Raw genomic sequence first — 6000 nt, 5'->3', positions numbered from 1 at the left:
CCAGCAGCCCCCCATAGTGCTGTATTCTGTATTCTGATCTATGGGGGCCTATTAACTAGCGTCTGGATTCAATCAGTATGGCGGAAGAGCCGCGCAAAGATTTCAAGGTAACCCGATTGAGAAGACATATGCAGCGTTCAACGTGTCCGCGAACGCAGGAATGTTGCCTTTACATTTCTAATGAGCTATAAATCAAATCACATTTGATTGGTCACTGATGTTATTGTTATTGCGGGTGTAGCGAAATGCTTGTGTTCCCAGCTCCGACAGTGCAGTAGTATCTAACAATTCACAACAATACACACACATCTAAAAGTAAAATAATGTAATTAAGAAATATATAAATATTAGGACGAGCAATATCGGAGTGGCATTGACTAAAATAAAATAGAATATACATATGAAATTAGTAAAGCAGTATGTAAACATTATTAAAGTGACTTGTATTTATATTACTATACCATCCCTTTAGATTTGTGTGTATTAGGTAGTTGTTGTGGAATTGTTAGATTACTTGTTAGATATTACTGCACTGTCGGAACTAGAAGCACAAGCATTTTGCTATACTCGCATTAACATCTGTTAACCATGTGTATGTGACCAAAACATTTTGATTTGATTTGATTTAGTGTTCCATTATTAAAGTGACCAGTAATTCCACGTCTATGTATATTGGGGCAGCAGCCTCTAAGGTGCAGAGTTGAGTAACCGGGTGGTAGTCGGCTATTGTTGGCTATTTAACCAATCAAATCAAATCAAATCACATGTATTTATATAGCCCTTCGTACATCAGCTGATATCTCAAAGTGCTGTACAGAAACCCAGCCTAAAACCCCAAACAGCAAGCAATGCAGGTGTAGAAGCACGGTGGCTAGGAAAAACTCCCTAGAAAGGCCAAAACCTAGGAAGAAACCTAGAGAGGAACCAGGCTATGTGGGGTGGCCAGTCCTCTTCTGGCTGTGCCGGGTGGAGATTATAACAGAACATGGCCAAGATGTTCAAATGTTCATAAATGACCAGCATGGTCGAATAATAATAAGGCAGAACAGTTGAAACTGGAGCAGCAGCACGGCCAGGTGGACTGGGGACAGCAAGGAGTCATCATGTCAGGTAGTCCTGAGGCATGGTCCTAGGGCTCAGGTCCTCCGAGAGAGAGAAAGAGAGAATTAGAGAGAGCACACTTAAATTCACACAGGACACCGAATAGGACAGGAGAAGTACTCCAGATATAACAAACTGACCCTAGCCCCCCGACACATAAACTACTGCAGCATAAATACTGGAGGCTGAGACAGGAGGTAACAGTCTGATAGCCTTGAGATAGAATCTGTTTTTCAATCTCTCGGTCCCAGCTTTGATGCACCTGTACTGGCCTCGCCTTCTGGATGGTAGCGGGCTGAACAGGCAATGGCTCGGTTGGTTGATGTCCTTAATTATCTTTTTGGCCTTCCTGTGACATTGTGTGCTGTAGGTGTCCTCGAGTACAGGCAGTGTGCCCCCGGTGATGCGTTGGGCAGACCGCACCACCCTCTGGAGAGCCCTGTGGTTGCGGGAGGTGCAGTTGCCGTACCAGGCAATGATACATAGCCTATAAAGCGGATCTTCCCTGATACTGAAGGCCCTAAGTCGATGTTTTATTGACTTAATTAAGTCCAGGTTAAGTCTACTTATCTTAAGTCTGAATCGGGCTCTGGGTGCATATACTTCCCAACAAAGAGTGAGTGATGAGAGAGTTAGTGTGTGTTATGCAACTCCAATATTCATGAATATTTATTACTAACATTTATCTCAGTCCTGCTAATTGGACACAATAAAACACATTTACGGAGGGTTAGCTAAATTAATACAAAAAAAAAGGGATTTAGTCCTGACTCTAGATGCGATCTAAAAAGGTCCAAGAAAGCAGCAACGATGTTTTAATGAAAAGAAAATGCATGCATGGGGAGAGACATGATTTTGCTTTCTAAGATCCGGTGTTACCAGAATGTCTGACAGATGGTTTCCAACCCAGACTTATTCCCCCAAAGACAAGAGAAGTGCACAGCAGTGCAAAACAGTCATTAGAGAGAGGAAGGGAGAGAAAGGGAAAGAAAGAAGAGGGAAATGTCTGAATTGCAGAAAGAAATGAAAACAGAGAATTGAAGCCTCCCAGGGCCGTAAATACCCCTATTAATTCAATTACTTCAGAACACTGCAGCAGAGACTTGTCAAAACATGACTATAAAGAGATACGACTGGGCCAGGGTGATAGGGGAATAGTAGCAAAATAATTGTAGATGATATTAGTGGCGATACTGTAATTACTCTAATAGTGACTGAGGTACAAGACCACCCGGGTAGGACCCCCCTTTGCCACCAGAACAGCCTGAATTCTTCTGGGCATAGAAATGTTGCTCAATTGGTATCAAGAGACATAATGTGTGCCAGGAAAACATTCCCCACACCAGTACACCACTGCCGCCAGCATCTACCATTGACAGTAGGCAGGATGGAGTCATGGACTCATGCTGCTTACACTAAATCCTGACTCTGCCATCAGCATGACGCAACAGGAACCCGGATTTGTAGGACCAGGCAATGTTTTTCCACACCTCGGTTGTCCAGTGTTGGTGATGGCGGGCCCACTGGAGTCGCTTCTTCTTTTTTTTAGCTGATAGGAGTGGAACCTGGTGTGGTCGTCTGCTGCAATAGCCCATCCATGACAACGAACCGACTAGTTGTACGTTCTGGGATGTCGTTTTGCACATCACTGTTGTACTGCACCGTTATTTGCCTGTTTGTGGCCCACTGACAATACTGCCACAACCACCAGTTCAGTGGGAGTATTGCATCTCTTGTCTATCTGGATCTTTTCTGATCTTTTCATCTATTGTTGTGTGGAAACTGTGTGTGTGTCAGTCCCAGACTCAAAGATATATTCATATTGCTGCGATGATGGAGAGCTCTGGCACATCAGCTACCAGAGCTGGACAAGAGCTTGAACTCAGACAGTATGGCTGCTAGTTAATAAATTCTCTGCATATTAATGTGCGGCTTCACCCATAGGAAAAGCAGCTTTTTCTCAGTGATGGCTAAGCGCCTTTGGACTGTCAAGTGAGCCTTCTCATGGCTGCCTTTGCATGGGAGATCCCCCATCCTCCTTCCCTCCCTCTCTGAGCGTGCAGTGTACCCATCCCCAACACTGGCGTATCCAATCCACATAGATCCTCACCACCCAAGTGGATTCATGTCTCCCAGCATTTGTGTTTAGGATTAGTATTGTTATGCAACCCTGTTTCTTTTAGCCTTTGAAAGAAGTCTGGAAAAGCCCCCTCATCAACACCAGCAACAAGTATTTCATCCTGAGAAAAGGATTCTGCCTCAAATGAAACTTCCTGGTTTTTACAGTGGACTCTGTAAGGATTAGCTACCAAAATCTGTTTTTAGTTGTACTGTTTAATGTACAGTATGTGTCTGCTTTGTTGAGCTCCTTCAGTTACGTTGCCCATGTATGCTGATGATTCAACCATATACGCATCAGCAAACACAGCTAATGAAGTCACTGAAACCCTTAACAAAGAGTTGCACTTTGTTTTGGAATGGGTGGCCAGTAATAAACTGGTCCTGATCATCTCGAAAACTAAGAGCATTGTACTTGGTACAAATCATTCCTTAAGTTCTAGACCTCAGCTGAATCTGGTAATGAATGGCGTGGCTGTTGGACAAGTTGAGGAGACTAAATGACTTGGTGTTACTTTAGATTGTAAACAGTCATGGTGAAAACATAATAGATTCAATGGTTGTGAAGATGGGGAGAGGTTTGTCCGTAATAAAGAGATGCTCTGCTTTTTTAACACCACACTCCAAAAAGCAAGTTCTGCCATCTCTAGTTTTGTCTAATCTTGATTATTGTCCAGTCGTGTGGTCCAGTGTTGCAAGGAAAGACCTAGTTAAGCTGCAGCTGGCCCAGAACCGAGCGGCACGTTCTGCTCTTCATTGTAATCAAAGGGCTGATATAAATACTATGCATGCCAGTCTCTCTTGGCTAAGAGTTGAGGAGAGACTGACTGCAATCACTTATTTTTTATAAGAAACATGAATCTGTTGAAAATCCCAAATTGTTTGCATAGTCAACTTAGACACAGCTCTGACACACACACACTTATCCCACCAGACATGCCACTGGGGGTCTTATCACAGTCGCCAAATCCAGTACAAATTCAAGAAAGTGTACAGTTTTATTTAGAGGCCTTATTGCATGGAACTTCCATCTTATATTGCTCAAATGAACAGCAAACCTGGTTTCAAAAAACAGATAAAGCAACACCTCACGGCACAACGCCTCTCCCCTATTTGACCTAGATAGTTTGTGTGTATGTATTGATATGTAGGCAACGTGTGCCTTTAAAAAAATGGATGTAGTTCTGTCCTTGAGCTGTTCTTGTCTATTGATGTTCTGTATTGTGTCGTTCTATATTATGTTTCATGTTTTGTGTGGATCCCAGGAAGAGTAGCTGCTGCTTTTGCAACAGCCAATGGGGATCCTAATAAAATACCCAACAAATTGACAGAAGCTAACAGACGGAGCTAAATATGATGAAAACATTATGATACGGTGACCTGAGCTAAGCTCTGTTATTGCCAGCTGTATTTTCACCTGCACGGCAGTGACAACCACATCCACTGTAAATTCACTGTCATCCATCACAGTTGCCACAGCAGCAATTCATGCACGACTCAAGGGTCAGCGGATCACTTGCACATGGTGGTTATTGGAAATTGATTCCGTTCTGTACAACTACGCTTGTCATGTTCCATATAGCTACCCTGTAGGTGTTAGTCATCTGACACACGAAGGGCACACGTTTTGCTACACTGACACGATCATTTTGTTCAGTGTCAAGAATATGAAAACACTTTCATATAATTACTTCTGTAATTGGATCATGGATATTGCAGTGGGGGCATGAGTCTGTTTTGTTTAGTACAAATAGCGTGTACCTGCAACATATACAGTAATATCAAAAACAAGAGTGGAGTAATATACAGTCATACAGTAATATCAAAATCAAGAGTACAGTAATATACTGTAATATCAAAATCAAGAGTACAGTAATACAGTAATGTCTAAATCAAGAGTACAGTAATATACAGCAATACAGTAATATCAAAATCAAAAGTACAGTAATATACTGTAATATTAAAATCAAGAGTACAGTAATATACAGCAATACAGTAATATCAAAATCAAGAGTACAGTAATATACTGTAATATCAAAATCAAGATTACAGTAATATACAGTAATAGAGTAATATCTAAATCAAGAGTACAGTAATATACAGTAATACAGTAATATCAAAATCAAGAGTAATATACGATAATATCTGTCTGTTCCTCATCAACACAGATTATTCTTTTTCAAAAGTAGATGCAGAGCTTTTGAATGATCTTCAGAACCATGACAAATACATTATAATTTCCATATGAGCAAAAGTGTGATTTATTCTCTCTAACATCCCACAGAGAGGACATGGCAGAGTTTCAGAGGGTATAGATATAAATATATTAGAATTGATCAGAACTAACTTGGTTGTTTTGGACAATGAGTCACATGGTGAATCTTGTTAGTCATCATCATAGTGCCACCTCCAAGAGTGAGGATGAATCAGACACAGAGAAAACCAACCTAAATACATGGCTAAAGTAATCCCACTTGGTTAACCATGATACACAGCAATACTATGTTTCACCACTTGAGCCAATGTTTTCCATTTCAGTAATCATTTGAATACTGGTGAGTTGGTTGCCATAGAGCACACATCATTCAGCTAAGATGAGAATCAATGTCTAGTTCTCCCAAACGTCCCAAACGTCAAGTGGAAACGCCCTGCTAGAGTTCCCACATACTTTATGATCATCATACACTATATATACAAAAGTATGTGGACACCCCTTTAAATTTGTGGATGTGGCTATTTCAACCACACCTGTTGCTGACAGGTGTATAAAAATTGTGCACA

This window comes from Oncorhynchus mykiss, chromosome 10, assembly GCF_057628025.1.
Source record: "Oncorhynchus mykiss isolate SJ-2025 chromosome 10, ASM5762802v1, whole genome shotgun sequence".
NCBI classification, from domain to species: domain Eukaryota; kingdom Metazoa; phylum Chordata; class Actinopteri; order Salmoniformes; family Salmonidae; genus Oncorhynchus; species Oncorhynchus mykiss.
This window is presented reverse-complemented; position numbering follows the sequence as displayed.